At 40.9% G+C, this 18554-nt stretch overlaps 1 protein-coding gene across 6 annotated transcripts in view; it reads left to right on the top strand.

Annotated features, from left to right (window-relative positions):
- LOC100645921 (ankyrin repeat domain-containing protein 50) overlaps positions 1–18554 on the top strand; it is a 223642-nt gene that overhangs the window by 23523 nt on the left and 181565 nt on the right. For 5 of the 6 annotated variants that reach the window (XM_048410802.1, XM_012315018.3, XM_012315017.3 and 2 more), the window contains exon 2: positions 6866–6952. The exons of the other annotated variant lie outside the window; for it this stretch is intronic. The gene's annotated coding sequence lies outside the window, so the exon portion shown is untranslated. The remainder of the gene's footprint in view (positions 1–6865; positions 6953–18554) is intronic. 6 annotated transcript variants of the gene reach the window in all.

Genomic DNA, 18554 nt, shown 5'->3' with positions numbered 1-18554 from the left:
TGCAGCTCGTCGAGAGCAGGCAACAGCTTCTCCTGGTTTGCTCGGAAATTCGCTGGTCGAAATTAAAAGGCGAGTTCCGGTCACGACTTCCGCCAGCCAACCGCCCTTTTCTCTCACCGATTCCGCACCAGTTCCGATCTTGCAGTTCGATTCCCTCGCATCCCCCGGGTAACTCGATTAGCTCGGCTCGTAGGGGTCGCTGGAAACGATTTTGCAGAACGGTACGTCTCGCGCGCTCCGCAAATATTTGGATCCGGAGGACCGGTTAGTTCGTTAATTCGCACTCCGGGGAACGAAGGATAATTGAATCGTTCCAGTTACCAGAAATATCCTCGCCCCCTCGTCCTTCGTTACTCACCGTTGACGCGTCGATGAATTCGAAAACGAGAGGAACGTATATTCCGGCCGGGCTGGAGTTGCGGACGGTGCGTACGAGCTTCGGGCGGCTCGCGCGAGTTTGATTACGCGGCAAATGTATTAGGTTGTCCGGAAAGTGTCTTTCTTTCGCAAACGTGTTTTCTACAATGCACCTTCGTACAAATGTGAAGGAAAATCTGTGAAATTTCCGCGTGTTTATTTCAACAGAGCAAATTGCATCGTACGTAATTCGACAAAATAAAATAAAACAAGGACGTTGTGCGCCTATTATTTCCTCGTAAAGCGAAAGAAACTTTTTGGACGACCTAATAGAATAATTCGAAGTGGAACGCGATGAATAAAATGTTTGTTTATCGTTAATGATAAAACGCGGGCGATTAGAGAAGTAGAGGAAGCTTTGAAATGTCTGGGCGTTTACTTGAGCTTGCCTTGGAAGAACAAATGACAAAAATTGATTAATATCGTGTAGAATTGTGGATCTTAATTGCCGAAATAAAAGTAAAGGAACACTAAGGTTACTCTTGGAATTCATATTAAAGTAGTTTTAGATTTATTTTAAAAACGATTTATAGGATCTTCGTCGGTATACGTTTGCACGCGTCTCAGCACTTCCTTTGTCTCGCCATTTTTCATACCACACTGCCAACGGAACAGTTACGTTCGTCTGTTTTTCGAGACGCCGCGCGCACACGTACTTGCACACATTCATATTCACATACGTGAGTCGACAAATTCACAAAATTATACATATCTCGATAAATATAGATGTTTTAAGAAACAGAGGATTTATCTTCGCGAATTAATAATTTCAAGGCTTTTAAGGGATAATGTTGCAATCGTCATTTCTTATATTTGTCTATTTCTGGAGCCGAACCTTATGGACTTGTGTAGATGAAATATACGCAGTATTTTATATTTTATGCTCAGTATATTTGATATTTCCACGTATTGGCAGTACGAAGATTTCTGTTTCGAAAATTGGATACCATTACGATTCCATTCTTGTCCTGAATTTACGTAATACCCATTCTTTCTTGTTCGTGGAACACATCTTTCAATTTTCTTCTTGCCCGCTTTTCATCTGCTTTTTCTTATTTCTTGATAAATTGGCTGTTGCTCTGTCCGAGTTTCTTATTCAAACATGAATTCTCGTCGAAACAAATTACCACTGTTTCACCAAGTTTCTCCGTAACATCGAACTTTCTTATTCGTTTTCAACTATTTTCTTCGCAATCGAAATATTTCATCGCGATTTCCCGCGTCGAACATATCGACCGACAACATTTCAAAAATCACATTTACATCGGAAGAATGAAATTTATTATTCACCGCGCTCTTTCCACAATTTTGTATACGTCACCGTGACGCCTTTCTCCTTCCGAGGATTATCTTCTGCGAAACCGCACGATGACTTTATTTAGTCGGAGAAAAGAATTAATTAAAACCTGTCTGCCTTCTTCTACCAAAAAGCGCAGTTTGACGAAACGTGAGTTACTTACCTCGTAACTTGCTCGTAAAAACGAGGAGATATTATTCTCGTAAAAATGGCTTTTTATTATTTCGACTTTGTCGCCTTTTTCATTTATATCGAAAATAATTCGCAAAATATATTGCAAAATATTTGCAAGCAAAGAGCTTAGAAGCAGCTGTATCGCACGGGGAGGGAGACATTGAAAAATTTCTGTTCTGCATGTCTCGTAGTACCGCTGATGCAGTCGCGATTTTAATTGCAAACTTTATTACGCCGACGGAAAGAAAGAAAGAAAAAAGAAAAAGGAACGTACTTCCTCGAGTAACCGACGATATCACGCGGAAGAGGTCGAACTACGTCACTGCAAGCGAATCCTAAAATACACCGAGAGGAAAAGAGTGGCAGAAAGAGAAGGGAAATTGGAGCGGAAAGCAGGCGGAACAAGCAAAATTCCAGAGAAGACGAAAGAAGGAAGTTACGTTACGCGGAAAGAGAGTAAAAGCGGAAAAGAAAAGAAACAGCGACATTCCGAGGCAAAAGCGGGAAAAAAAGAAGCAACGCTGCGAACAAAAATACAAAACGTAGTGAACGTTGCGTGGTATTTTCGCGCGCGAATAAAAGGAAGAAAATTCGAAGAAACAGGAGTATGATAATTTAAGACGACGTATAATAGAAAGAGAGGGGAAAATAACGTGGAGTTTTGAAAAGTACGAACGAGAGAGAAGATGCGAATTGATAAAATTACCTCGAGAAAAAGTATCTTTTATGAATTTTATAAGAACGTACGTTCTACGCGAAATAGAAGGCGAACAAAGAAAGTAAATTGCGAAACGGTCGAAGAGATTGACAATTGTTATTTGGCTTTCAGCGATAAAGGATGGAAAAATATTATCAGAGACCATGTGGGACCTACTTCCGGAAAATTGATCGTACACCTGACAACGATTGAAAAAGCTGATACAAATGTTGTTCACCTGGCTTCCTTGCTGCACGAATTACGAATTTTCTATTTTTATGTTGCGTTATCCAATTACCTTTACGCAAGATGCTCGAAATAATTAATTTTTGAGAATTGTATGAAATCTTAACACTTTGACTGCCACGCCGAAATTGCACGTTTCGCTCAGGACGCCACGAGGGAATTTTTATTATTTAAAGCATGTAATAGCAAAATTTGAAGCTCGATGATCAGTTTTTCAAGATCGAAGAACACAGTTGTCAACAACAACTCGCCTGTCGATACTTTACTTTACGTTGGTTTTATAAGACGATCGATCACGCGTCGTGCATCGATCGATCGGTCGCGATACATCGGCTATCGGCCAAAGAGAAACCGATCGACGGGAAAAGCCTTAATTAGCATGGAATCAATTAGCGACGATTAGCATTCTCTCGAATTAATTAGCACTAATTAACACCTCGTCCACGGTCCACGAATGCCGTGCAAGGAAATCGCGTCTGGTATCGCCTTTGTCACCGTGCCATCGTTTTATTATCATCGGCCTGGCTTTCAACCAGAATCATAATCGTGACAAACGAGCGTATCTTCTCTTTCTACTCTTGTCCCGCAGCATTGCCGCATATCGCTGTTACCGTGAAACAGTGAAATAGTCCTTGCAGTCGAAATAAAAGTCTCGAGAGAAAGAACGAATTAACGTCATTCATCTCGTGGAGCGAAGACACGCGAGCTTCATCCAACGAAAAATTTCCACGTCGAATTGTCAATCTTAAACTTTATCCAGGTATTAGAAGATCCGCGATCGTCTGCGATATCTTAATCGTAATCGCTGCAAAATAGTTGCTCGTATCTTCTGAACATTTAGAAACGTCGATCAAAAACAATTACCAAAATTCTTCTTACTTCTACAAAATAAAACTCTTAGGAGAAACGATAGATTTCTGAAGCTAACTGTTCACCTCCTCCAACGAAAAAATGTCCACGACAGATCGTCAGCCACAGTTCCCTAAACATCTACAGACTTGCACCAAAAATGTTTCCAAAATTCTAAGATCTAGCTACCTTTTCCACTGCTTCGACGTTGTTCTTCCTCCGCATCAAAAACAAAAAAAAAAAAAAAAGAAGAAGAAGAGAAAAATAAAGAAAGATTTTTTTTAAAACCGACTATTCATCTCAGCGAGTGACGACAGCCAAACAACGGCCACCAAGTGTCACCCAATGAAGCGTGCGAGCTAGCGAAAAATTGGCGCGTCAAACGGCGCAGATAGAGAAGCTCGCGGAAAATTAGGAGATGGGATGGCGCGCAAGAACGATATTTCACGATGGAACCAGGGCAACGTTAATCATCCTGATCTGTCGTGGAATTAATACGTGCTCCGACTAGCGGAATAAGAGAGAAAAAGCGAAAAAGAGAGAGAGAGAGAGAGAAGGAGAGGGTGTAGCAGTCGCTCTTATCAGCCCGGAAGCTATTAACCTGGTAAAACTTACTTTTCCTAAAACTGGGTTAATCATCTGTTCCGCGAGCCCAGCTGGATTATCCGATCTTGCCGTCCTAAATTCGAAATTCCGGCGTGCAACGAGCGGCTCTACTCGCCTGCTCGCTCCGCGCCTGTAATTTGACGTTAATTGGCTGACCGAATGGATTTTCCGATTCTATCGATCGTTCAAACTGTTTCGAGCACGCTTTCGCCAAATAGAACTAGAACTATCTATCAACTGCACGTGACGCTCGACGAATTTCGAATTCCTGATAATTGATAGAACGCCAGCCAATAAACAGGCAGCTTTATTTTCTATTAATACGTATTGTTACGTGTATTTGATGTTACCTGTGAAATGTTAATTGGATGGTTAAATATCGGGCAGAAGTTAAACAAATTACTTTGTCTTTCGCTTATTCCTATTTCCTTTTTTTTTTTTAATATCAATGAATCACGATTGCCTTTGAAGCATACGAAGCAAACGCTTCTTGAATCGTAGCAGTGTCCGCTTAAACTTCAAATTTCTTCGCGATAACGTAGAAAGACAGGATTTACGATCTATTGGAATTTATTAAACGATTAAAGACTGGTCGACAAAATAAGTCCAATTCGTAATAAGAGACAAATGATTCACGATTCGCTATTTACCACTCGAGGATTAAATTTCGAGCAAATTTTCGAAAAATTGTTTCGATCAAGATGTAGTTTAAATGTTTGCTACATTTGAAGGCTTGGATCGGTGGTTTAAAAACTTGGAATTTTTCCAAATCCTAGCGGAAACTGAGAACACGTGCGAATATGTTCGACTCGATTACCACTTCGTGGGTTATTCTGCTCGATTATTTATTCGAGGCATATGCGATATAAAGTTAGATTCTCAAGGATCCGTGTGCTTGTTTTTTGTAATGCGCCAGGATAATCAGTGATGTTAAACCGTGTTGAACGAGGTTGCCTTCTAAATGGATCTACCATTTAATGGACCATTGAGGAACTTTGCTCGCTATTCACGTCGTTGGTAGTTCCATCGAAAGCTGTAAATTCCTGACTAGTGATCGATAATCGTTAGCGTTCACTGTCCTGCAAATATAAGATAGACGTAGAAAAGTAAAATTGTTTTCTTTTTAATAAAATGTCTCAGTATCCTCGAGAGAATACTCCTCTGATCTATATTTGCAGCTGTTCCAGTGACAAATGAAATTTAGATATATCACGATAGATAGCTTCAACAGCTATAGCCCAACGAAAGTTTATCCCGTGCATCTTGAAACTGCAAAATGGAAAATGGAATATAATTTATACGGTGCGTATCGTGTCAGAATCGATCGTCCAAATTTGTCGCGCGTCTCATACAGATTATGACAAATCGTTCGACTGGAATGTAGAAGTACGTGTTGGGTACATTGAAAACAGCTTCAGCGACTATAGTTCAACGAATATTGATCGTGTATGTTGAAACTGGAAGACGGAAGATGAAGCAAAATTTATATAGTACGTATTTTGTCGAAATCGATCGTCCAAATTTGTCGCGCGTCTCATACAGATTATGATAAATTCTTCGACTCGAAGGTAGAAATACGTGTTGGCTACGTTTAAAACAGCTGCTACGGCTACGGTTCGATGGAAATTTATTTTATATCCGGAAATTGAAAAGTTCGATTGCAGAAGTTCGAGTTTTAAGCTAGCGATACTCGAAGTTAGAAGTCTTAAAAACCGGGATTTAAACGTTAACGCCACGAGTTTCTTCCAGCGTTTAAAATATATTCGACAGACGCGTGTTCTGTCGATTATTATAATTCTTCGACGATTTTGTGTAATCGAACAGACACGATTGGCGGAAAGTGTTGAAACTGGCAAAACTCAACGGGGAAAATGGCAGAATTTTCGTGCAACTGCACAACGATACTAATCGATACTTGGCCGGTATTTCGTTGAAAAGGGATACCTTTGATCGTTGATTTCGACCGAATCGCCGGAATATCGGATTATCCGGAGGACGTTGGATGGAGCTGTTAAAATACTTGACCGTCACGTTCCAGCGGCATCGACGGCTTATGAACGAACGCGCGCGAATAGAAAGGCCGCGCGTGATATAATTTCGCGATCGTACCGTCAATTTGCTCAATGCTAACCGCGTAATTTCAACGTCCTTGTTAAACTACACCACCGCAGGCCTTTTTGTGCCACCGACCATCGTTTACGACCGACAGATCATTTATTTTCGATATGAAATCAATTCGATGCGTGCTGGTCTTGTTGCTTGTCGCTAGTTTCGCAGAGTGAAAAGTGGATTGAAAAGTGAACAGTCACGATACGAGCGATTGTGATTTTCATGTTGCGCGGTGGAAATATCGACGTATTCGGGAAATTGTCGACACTGATCGGTAATTAATTTTTGTCAAGAGCTCTTAAGAGGCGATACAATTTTGCAAAATCCAGACGAAATACAACTCTATCGTATAAATGTTCAGCCATGGATTGATATCCTTCTTGCGGTTGTTTTATTTCTGATGCTAAGTTAACGAACCATTTATGGTAACCAATTTTAGCGTATCAATTGTTCGTTTTTATGATTTACAGCGAATACCCTGGTAGCGCACGGAGGAAACGCATCGTCTTGGATAGGCCACCGGAAATCAGAGGAAGAGATTCCGCGCGAGTTTAAACGTGAGTTCGCTTCAAAAATATCAAATTACTTTCGTCTCATTGGCGTTTGAACGTTTATTCGTAAACACGTGTCGCTTCGTGCATTAACATCGGACATATAGACATTTCTCGAATGAAGTTTTAATCAATTTCCAAGTCAAACGTGCAAAAACTGCGGAATTTCTTTATCCTCGGTTTCTTTATACGAAAAAACCAGGATGGATGTTGAGATAAATGTCAGGTTGGTATGATCACTAGTTTCCACATGCAGAGTTGGTACGACTACTTGCGATTCTCCTATGTTTTTCACCGTTCGCCACATTCTCTTTTTGTCAGAGTATCCGGTGTGTGAAATGGCTGTACGAGCTGGTGAAATACACAGCATACAAAACTAACCTGCGTGAATCAATTAAATATCAAACCCCAAACCTATTTGATAACATTAGATACGAAGGTAACGGCGATAATTTTCCACGAAATTCTATTAGAACCAAAGGTAGATCTCGCGCTCGCACCTGCTGTCCGCGGCGTAAACTCTTCGTTGTAACCTCTGGCTACCCTTGGACCGAGGAAAAAAGGGAAGGATGCACGGCTGGCTGGGAACGAAGGCGAATCGTGGCCCTGGAGAAATGCGAGAGACAGCCGGCGTAAAGAAATAAGAGGAACGCCAAGACGAACGAGCTCGAACGCGTCGCGAACAGATGTTAACGATAAGATTTATGAATTTTTCAAGTTTGCGCTCCGCCTCATCTCGTCCGTTGGACGTTGGACGTTGGACGGTGAACATCGGGCCGCGTTCCGTTTGCCACGCAACCGTTTCGTTTCGTGCCACTTCGTATGGTTCGTTAACAGGCCATGGCCCAATTATACGCGTGCAACGTGACAATCAAACGAACGTAATTCGAAAGATACAAAGGCAATGTCAAACCGCCGTCCACGCCACAAGGCTGCGCGAGGTACGTTTCAACGAGGTGATATTTCCAAGCAAAAAGTCGAGGCGGCCAGCGTAGCAATTGGCATAATTAAGGATACGAAACAACAGGCTCAAACAGCCTTGAACGTAATATCGTTGTCACAAAAGATATTATTTCTCCTCGAGTTCTTAGGTGATACGTGGAAATTGATCATGTTCGAGGACGATCGCTATCACCGCTCAAGATTTTTTTGCAGGAAAAAGACAAGTAGCTCGTTGGCTCAATCCCTGAACCGATCGTTTTCGATTTAATCGGTCAAAAGCGGAAATCTTCTTTCGGCGAATCGTTTCACCCATTGAAAATTCATTAGCGGATTTGAGAAGATATACCCGTGCTGTACAGGGATTTATGGTTTTATTATCTTCCCTTTGGAAGGTTTCCAATTCTTTCATGATCGTGTTTCCGTCCAGTATTTAGCTTAATCAGATAACTGGCTTTGACTTGTCGATACATTATCAATAAAGACAGAATATTGAACAGTGCAAGATTATTTAAATCGGTCAGTTTTGTTCGAGTTATTTTTTAGTTCCCAAACCTGACGGATCTTATCGTTTTATTTGAAATTTAAAAAGATCGAGTAAATTTATCCAGAGTTTTCATTTCAAATGGGAAGATAGACGGTGGCCAGATTGATTTGTAGAATACATACTACTTTTTATTTATTATTGCTTAGTCCGTGCCTTTCGACTTTGGACGAGCTTTCGGTTTTACATCTCTTTTACCTATTTCGCTTCTTATATATCTACCCCACCTCTTATCCACTCCATTATATCGCACTCCCTTAATTATTCTGTCTCCAAAGCTATGGCAACTTTTGAGCTTTTGCCTCCTTGCTGTGCTTCCTTATCGTCGTTCCTCCCCGTCTTGTATTGCCCTCCTCTTCTCTATTATTGCTTTTAGTTCTGTTAGCTCTTCTCCAGTCTCATTTAGTGTTTTTCCGTGTCCTTTGGTCCTCCCGTTGTTTCGCATTCTTCTTTTACATGTCTCAGGTCTTCTTCTTTCTTTTTACATAGTCCACATCTTTTTTCTCCCTCTTTCCAGTATTCCCTTGCTTTGGTCTCGTTTCCACATCTGAATCTTGCTAATATCTTTCTGTCCTTCCACTTCATCCTCCCTTCTAAGTACCTTGGTAACTCTTCTTTGGCGATTTTTCTGTAATGTACGTTATATTACATACTACTTGATTTCACTACTTATTCGAAGTCGAAAATTCTTAAAATTTGAATTTTTCCGCTAGCCATACCAACTTTTGCGCCTGAGTACAAGTGCCTTTAAACCAAACCATTAAAGCCGGTTATAGATTTATTAAAGTGTAAAGGTTCGACGTGTATACTCGTCGTCGTTTTTAATTTTAATCGCGCGAGGGATTCTTAAAATTAAATTCCGCGGTTAACCGGCTAATTTTCAAATCCACGTTTGGATTTTGGCGCCACCAAATTTGGCAAATTAGCGTTTCAGTTCTGTAGAGGCCGTGCGCGAAACCAAATCGTAACGCGTGTATAGCTTTAGGAAAAAATGAAAGTTTGAAAAGTGGAACGTGTAGGCGTCGCGTTCGAGGTACGAGCATGGAATATTGGGAAAAGTAGCGCGTTTCAGATGTACAAGAATGGCAAAGATAGCTGGAATAATACGCCGGAAGGTACAGATAGTTTTAGAAACTGAAACACGTAGTTGGAAGCGTTGCATTCGGCCGGATAGAGTACAAGTTTGGCAAACGTGTAGAAATATGTTCAAAGATGTACAGTTTCGGAAATTGAAACACGCGGTACGTTGGAAACATTTGGCTACAGAACACGGGACGTGAACATATATTCGAAGTAAATTCGACAAACGAAGCAACGATCCGCGCAATGGACAATTTCCTTAGTCCATGAGATTTATCTTATTTTAATCATTTTAAAAAATCCAGTAAAGAACGTGGACCGTGTCGATTCTGCGCGATGTAGCTTTGATTATTCTCGGCTCGGTCGTGTTTTATCTAACGCTAAGAGATATCTTTAATTCGAACAAAGTAGACAAAACCTCCGTATAATATCTCCTTTCGATCTTGCGTTTAACATCCTTTCGAATCGTTCCAACCTGTTTTCGTTGATTGTTAAAACGACAGCAAGATCGAGATATAGAAATTTCTATTTATGTTTGAACCTTTCGATTCCGCCGAACAAAAAGAACTGGAAGAATTAACGTAACATTGAAACGACAAACCGAAGATATTTTTCTAACGTTAGAAAAATATGATCTGCTGGAAGATAATCGGGGAAAAACGTAGCAGGATTAAATAAAATAAAATGCTATTTGCATAGAGAAAAGGAAAATAAATAGAAAGAGAATGAAGAGATTAAGAAGATTAAGTAAGAGCGATTTGTTTTTGCGATTAGTTTATCACACCGTGAAGGATCGCGGGCTGTTTCGCCGATTAGCATGATCGTAGGCTAGCCGTGACTCGTTTTATTAAGGTCGAAGGAGAGTCGGCTGCCACTAAAGCTTGATTTACACCGGCGCACCGGTAACGGTACGGTCATGGTACGTTGTTCGTCGACTCGTGCTTCTGTCACAGTCACCGGTGTACTCGCGATACACCGCCACTCGACAACACCGGCCATTTCTCTCGCCACTCTAATTTCCCTAAGCGTATTCATGCCTCTAGACTCGATGCACACCGGCCATCGGATCTCTCGTTATATATTATTATTCATCGCGCTTCGCGCCGCTAGCGAGCTGCTACACGCGTTGCTCTGTGCGCTTTTATCTGCCAAATGCGCCTGTGCGTTGATTTTTAACGGACGAACGACCTTCAACGGAGATGCGAAAAAGTATCGGCGCAGTTGAGAAAATGTACAGATTGAACGATTGTTGTCAATTGTTGAAGCTTGTATTATTTTCTTCGATATTTAGTTTATCATCACTGTCGCTATCACTAGAAATGTTGAAACGTCTGAACAGAGTTCGTTTAAACTGTCTCAAGCACCGTCGTGGTCTTCTATCTTGCCAGCTTCGAAATATTAGGTTGTCCGGAAAGTGTCTTTTACAACAGTGCTGCTTCATATTAATATTGTGACTTTTTTAATATTAAATTCCTCCGATTTATTTTGATAAATTTTCGACTGCTTTTATTTGTTACGACTGTCCTGAAATATTTTACAATTTTTCGCATTGTAATTGTTATAAAGATATTTAAGATATGAGAAGTCGCTGTGTCAAAAACATATTGGTCGTCCGGAAAGTGTCTTTCTTTCGCAAACGTGTCCTTTACAACAGTGCTGTTTCATATTAATTTTGTGGCTTTTTTAATATTAAATTCCTCCGATTTATTTTGATAAATTTTCGACTGCTTTTATTTGTTGCAGCACTCCTGCAATATTTCACAATTTTGGTAATGGTAATTGTTATAAAAATATTTAAGATATCAGAAGTCACTGTACCAAGAACATATTGGTCGTCCGGAAAGTGTCTTTCTTTCGCAAACGTGTTTTGTACAACAATGCACCTTCGTACGAACGTGAAACCAAGTCTGTGAAATGTCACGGTGTTTATCTCAACATAACAAAATGGATCGTACGTAATTCGACAAAATAATATAAAACAAAAAACATTATTATTTCCTCATAAAACGAAAGACACTTTTCGGACAACCTAATAATATTCATCGCTACTGTCACTATGGAACATGTCTTTTCTGGATCTTTTAAGCATCGTGAATAAAGTATTATAAAAGATATAAAATACATAAAAAGCTTGCTGATTCGTCTGGTAATGCCATTGAAGGATTGCAATTCGTTCTGACTCGATCATCATCCTGCATCGCGAGTTTACGTTAAACGGAATATGAGGTTTCTGAAGATCTATAATTTTCTTTCATTAAAAACATAATACTGTTTAGTTTACTATACCCATGCGTAAATACACATCAGGTAATCGTTTAGAAAAATAGACGTACGCCAGCCATTTCAAAATAACTGTCCTGGACAAAAGGAACTGCGAACAGGTTCGAGCGGCTATATGCCGACACGCGTCCGCAAAGGATTAATTTCCCATAAACGCGTAAACGAACGAAAGAAATTCCCATTGCGAGTCTATTTCTTTGGCCGTGTGCGAAAAGATGGAAATTTATACTACTCGCAGATCGAGAAGTAACTTTTACGACGGCCTGAATTTTTTAGATTTTCGCTCATAACGAACGATCCTTCTTCGAACGTGAACACCATAATAAATTTCGCAGATCCCGTAGTTCTCTAACGTTGGATGCGTTTCAACCGACGACTACAACGATCTCGAAACAGCCTTCCTTTCGTACTATTTGCGAAGCGAATACAAATTTCGTATTAATTCGATCTTGTTGAGGTTTTATACGCCGAGTTCTCATTGTCGAGTTAGGGGCGTGTAACGAATCTTCATTTGGATTAGACATTGTTGTTACGCAATAGGGAAGATATTTACTGATACAAATATGATTATTACAGAAATTGACAAGTAACCGTGGCGATTAGATACTCGAGATGCCAGTGACAATGATCTTAGGTTCAATAACGAATCCACGATCGACGGGATAGCAAATGCGTTTTCTTCCAAAGTCTAAGTCGAACTGAACTTACTGGTGCACGATTCAAGCGTAACTCGACTTACTTGTCCATGGTACAAGTAGAACTCAATTGACTCCACAGTCCAAGTGGAACTGCGCTTGTATACTCTTCTCCGTAGCTCTTTGTACCCCTCGGGTCAACTATATTTTTAAAGAGAGCTGTACAATTACCCCATACCTCTGTTAGGTAAAAACGTCCATCCCGTGACCGTGGCTACGTTTAGCGACCCGTTGTGTCACTTCGAGCACAAGCCTATTGTCATAAAACTCGGGCACACATAATCGGATTAAATCATAAACAATTATTTCTAAGTTTTATTATTTAGGTAGAGCTATAATGAAAAGTCTAGAATAAAGTATTGGGGATGTTCCCAAAAATTCCAAAAGAAAGGCCCCGATGTTCTTTCATATATATTTGATTGGCAACTAAGTCAATGCTATCTAATGACAAAATCCGCAATCACTTAGTTGCCAGCCTAATATCTTGGAATAGAGCGAGCAAACGCGTTGATGAATACATTATGGAAATTCTTTATTCAGGAATATTAGAAATTAGGATTTCCAGTGGTTTTTATCATCTGTGATAACTCACTGATAGATGGATTTATTGCAGTAGATTAAACGATGATTATTTCACTCGAACTTAATGCAGTACTTAATGCAGTAGCGTGATATGACGACTCTCGATTAACGACTCTTGACTCTTCACTCTCCGGTGGCTAACTGACGATCAACGACCGCGCTGCCGAAATATATCGATGGCTGTTAGGCCTATTGAAATTTTCCGACCCTTTCGGCTTGTCGGCATTTGCGCTTTATCGTCGACAAAGTCTGTATATCGCCAGTACTATAATAGAGAAGCCGCTGTAAAGAGAATCGTCGTGCCAAAAACTAAACACCAGAGAAGATGTAGAGTTTTCCTAGAAAACGTTGGAAAGACGCTCGCGGTTACACTCGCAACGTTGTATCAGCTTGGCAACTAAGTGATTGCGGATTTTGTCAGTACCACCTAATGACAAAATCCGCAATCACTTAGTTGCCAAGTCAATATTTTTAAATTACGCGAAAAAGCGAGTTGCACGTTGAGAAGTGCAAGTTTACGCGAATCAAAAGAACATAGGGAACTGTATTATCAATATCCAGCGATATCCATTGCGAGGTTTTATTTTCCTGAATACAATACGCGCGCTTATCTACGCGCATACGTTTAATCACAGAGGTGAATGATCATCGGCGCGCAGGGGTTGATAAGGAAAGATTTATTGTACATGTCGGCGCGAAGCGTCGTTGGAAAGTTCAAGTTCTCGCGAATCGAAGAATCTTCCAACCACGTTACCGATATCCGTTTTAAATTTGTATTTTTCTAAATGCGATACGAGCGTCCGCGTACGTTTAATCGCGAGATGAGTGAACGATCAGCCGATAAAGGAAAATACACGCGGATATTGCAGATGTTCGCACGAGGTATCGTCGAGGAAACGTCGAGTTCGCACAAATTAAAAAATCTACCTGGAACCGTGTTATCGATATCCACCGATGTGCATTATAACAAATTTCCATTCCTCCACAAACGCGATACGACTTGTATCCGTGTGCGTTTAACCGCAGGTTTGAGCGATCATAGACGCGCGCCTGCTGATAAGAAAAGCACAGCAGACATTTGCGCGAGGTATGGCGGGAAATTTCAAGTTTCTACGAGATAAGAAAATCGTAGAAATTATATCGTCGATATCCGTGATAAATTTTGATTTTTCTACGAGCGATACAGGTGTCCGTACACGTTTAACAGCGGGGTTGAACGATCGACGCGCGCCGGTCGATAAGAAAAGTAGACGATCGCGCGAAGTATCATCGGACAGCGCGTGGAGAAGAGACGCGTATTCGCACCCGGATAATAACGCGGCCTCGCCGTGCCTCTTAAACACCGTGCGCTAGATACCGGTGAAAGCATCACGAACCGCTCGCCGCTGGTCATAATATCGTCTTATTTATCGACGTATCTCGCTGCTGCGAGAGCAGAGGCGTGCAATCGTAGCGACTGCATCTAACGCGATCGTTTCGCCAGACAAGAAGTCTCCGATCGTGCTCGATCGACCGGATCTTTCCTTATACTTTTCTACTTTGTAACAGCTGCAAAAGGTTTAACGATCTTTCTTGCTGTAACGAGCCTCTTCATAGCGTAATTACTCTCCATGAGCCACGACTCTTTACGACACCTTTATGGTCGACGCTTATTAGGATAACAAGCCGAGCGAGTATGTCTCGGTTTTTGGCGAAAAGCATCTACGAAACGACCCGAGTTATCAAGTCATCTTTCTGCGAAATAGCCGAAACGATCGTCCAAGACTGTACAGTCGTACTTTGTTTGTGGTTTATTCGAATTTGCTACAGTTTTCCGTACTAACATTTTGTGCGCGTTTAAAGAAGAAGAATCGGCGACCACGCGATTCTTTCTCGGAAGCTCGTGTCTCAACGAGAGCGCGAGAAGTGTACGGGGTGGCTAACAGAAATCTGGACGAATAGAATCTCGGCTCTTGAACGTTCGAAACGATACTTGGAAGTAAGAATCGTTCTGCCATTTCTCAAGCAAATTCGACGACCGTTCGTCGTATAGATCGGTGCAAGGAGACGCGGAAAGGAAAAACCGAGAGAGCACGGAGATCGATTGGATTGGCATTGAAAAAAGAAGAGAGAAAATAGTTTGGCGAGTAGAGTCGGAGATAAAAATGGTCGTAACTCAAGCGCAGCCAGTATCTTCGAAAGGAAAATGGTCCCTATCGAACGGTTATTTCGACTGTACGGGCTGTAATATGTAAAGAGATTCGACGAGTATCCGGCACGATTTCCTTCTAAAGTGCTGCGTCGATTTAGGAACCGCGAAAACTTGGTCTCGTCCCACACCCGAACAGCTCCCACCTATCGAAAACGAGTAAATTATGCACGAATTATACCCGTCTCGCTGACTTTATATACGAGCCGCACGTACGTTATTTATTGCCACTCTTATCCATAATTATGGCCGTGGGAGCGTGAGCGGGCCTGCAACTCGAGCACCAATGGATCCTGTGGAAAAATATCGTAACCCTTGTTCGATTTAAACCTTTCGTAGTAGAGGGGAGGAAAAAAGAAAGGAAGAAAGAGAATAGGAGAAACTCGATGTATATTAAATAATTACAAGCTGTGTTACACGGTTATTCGCGCGAGTATATTCGAATAAATATTCTTCTAGACTTTTTACAACGTTGTTTAATAAGAATCTTGTTTATTTGTGGGTGGAAAAAAGAAAGTAAAAGAGTGTGAAATTTTGCTGTGGATAATTGAACGTATACGTAGAAGCGTTTAATAAGAGTATGATCGTTCGTAGGAAGAATAACTCGTAGCCTCGTGTAAATTGTTTAAAAATATTGCTAAGAAATTATGTAAGAAATTATCGATATTTTGATTTTTGTTAATCCTCTGTGATTAGAATTTCGGTTACTTATCGATGTATATTAAATAATTACAAGGTGTGTTACACGGTTATTCGCGCGAGTATATTCGAATAAATATTCTTCTAGATTTTTTACAACGTTGTTTAATAAGAATCTTGTTTATTTGTGGGTGGAAAAAAGAAAGTAAAAGAGTGTGAAATTTTGCTATGGATAATTAAACGTATACGTAGAAGCGTTTAATAAGAGTATGGTCGTTCGTAGAAAGAATAATTCGTAGCCTCGTCTAAATTATTTAAAAATATTGCTAAGAAATTATGTAAGAAATTATCGATATTTTGATTCTTGTTAATCCTCTGTGATTAGAATCTCGATTACTTATCGGAGGAAGAAACGAACGAAGAGTATAAAAGAAACTCGATGTACATCGAATAATTGCAGGATGTGTCGAACACGGTTGTTCGCAGAATTAGTCGGATATTTGTTTCTTTGGATCCTTATCGACATTTTGTATAATCCAGAATTTTATCTATTCGCGGGAGGAATAGAAAGGAGCGAGAAGAATAGGAGAAATTTGGCGTATCGTAGATAATGATAGGGTGTGTTGTACGCAGTTGTTCGTAGAAGTATACTGGAATACTTGTATTAAAATTTTGTCAACATTCTGTAGCCGGAATTTTGTCTATCGATAAAAGAGAGAATGAAAGTAAAATAGAAGAAATTGAATATTAATGTAGTTACATACACACATATGTATAATCGTGTTAAATACGAGTACAGTTGTTAGAAATATTCGAATGCTCATTTCCCTTGGCCTTTGTAACGTGACAGGGAAAGATGATAATTGAGCGTTAATCGACCGCTATAAATTACAAGAACATGTCAGAGAGGTTGGCTTAAAAGATAGTCGAAGAAGTTGTCACGGAGACAGTCGTTGCGCCAGAAACGTACAGACACGAGTAACATAATGTATAGCAATTAGTATGAAAATGAAAACGACACGAGAAACCATCCTCCAGTTACTTCTCGTGCCACGTTTCAAATCGATTTCCTGGAAAAACTCGCTTCTCTCGATCACCAACCGCGCGTCCGAGGATCGCAACTCTCGCCGTGTTGGAGAAATCAGAGTCACGACGACCGAACAGGCAAACGAAGGTAAAAAAGAAAAGATAAAGTAACGAGAGAGAAAAGACAGAGAAAAGGAAGAAGCTCGGTGAAAAGGCTAACGAACTAATTAAACTACTAGCCGGCCGGCCGTCGAGGGCTCCAGCCAGCTTCCGTTTGCTCGCCTTTTTCTTTCTCCTCGGCTCTACCTTTTTTTTTTCTTCTTTTTTTTCCATCGAGATCCATCGTTGGACTATGTACACAAGGAATGCGACGGTTAAGGCGAACCGAGCGACGACAGGAGAGGCGGAGAAAACGCATCAGGGATTAATGAGCAGCACTCGGTATCCCTTCGTGTCGCGTTTTTCGAACGAATCGTTCCTACGGGAATAGGACGAGGACGACGCGAATCCGCAACGCGACAATCGTCGTTCGTTTGTCCGGAGTTTCTTTGTCGGCTGAAATTTTGTGCGTTGAGACGCGTCTAGTTGGACGAACGAGATTCACTTTTTTTTTAACCCGTTAACACGTTCGTAACTGACGACGTACTTCTGTATTTCCATTTTTGAAATCTTTCGCTGAATAGCTGGTTGCACAAGGTCGTTGTACGAGCTCTACGATATCTTTTTCCCATTCGTTCGTAGTTACGGTTATCACCGCGTCGTCCTCTCGTGCTCTTGCATCTTCAGCCTGGACGCGCGCATCCCATCTATTCTATTCGTTTGCAATTTTTCACTGTATGTACTTTCGAAAAACGACCTCGCCAGCAAAAATACACGTAACGAGAACTCGCGTAAAATGGGAAAATACGCGATATATGTAAACCACGGAACGCGTTATTGTACGGACAACATTTAACGGATCTTTGCTTAGTTTCCACTCTTTTATTTCCGCTTACACGACTAACACGAATTTCCATGAAAATTCTTCCCAACGCGATAAACCATCAACCGATCCGGAACGTCGTATCGAAGTAGCCGTTTTTCGTCATCGAGTAACAGGCGAATCAAACGATCGAGCAACGTTCAACGTATCATATTTCGGTTGTATGTTACGCGCGTTGTGTTTCGTTGCTATTGTACAACACCGTATCTCGTTTTAGCGTTCTCTTCGACGTAAAATAGAAAGGCGATTATCGTTATCCGTTGGGGAACAAGCGATTAGGCGAGTGGCAGATTTCAGTCGCTGTTCCGGCACCGACCATCATCTTTTTCACGCCAGTTTGTCTCAGTTTATCTCTGTCCGAAGGATTCTCTGAATGTTTCTAGGCTGTTTGCCAAAAATGTTTCCACCGCACGGAGAGAGCCGAGGATGTAAATGTAGCGAACACGTGTGCAGGATGTTGATGAATATCGAGGATGTTCCGATTACGAACAGCTTTCAGAAGGATCCTGCCGAGAACGTTTTCTTAAGAAAACATCTTTTTTCAACGACGACAAATATCATATTTCGTAAGATTCCGCTTGAAACGATTCGCCGAGCAAGAGGAACGTTTCTTCGGTAAAACGATCTCAGAATCGGTCCATAAACAATTCGAG

This window comes from Bombus terrestris, chromosome 12, assembly GCF_910591885.1.
Source record: "Bombus terrestris chromosome 12, iyBomTerr1.2, whole genome shotgun sequence".
Lineage (NCBI taxonomy): Eukaryota > Metazoa > Arthropoda > Insecta > Hymenoptera > Apidae > Bombus > Bombus terrestris.
This window is presented reverse-complemented; position numbering and strand designations above follow the sequence as displayed.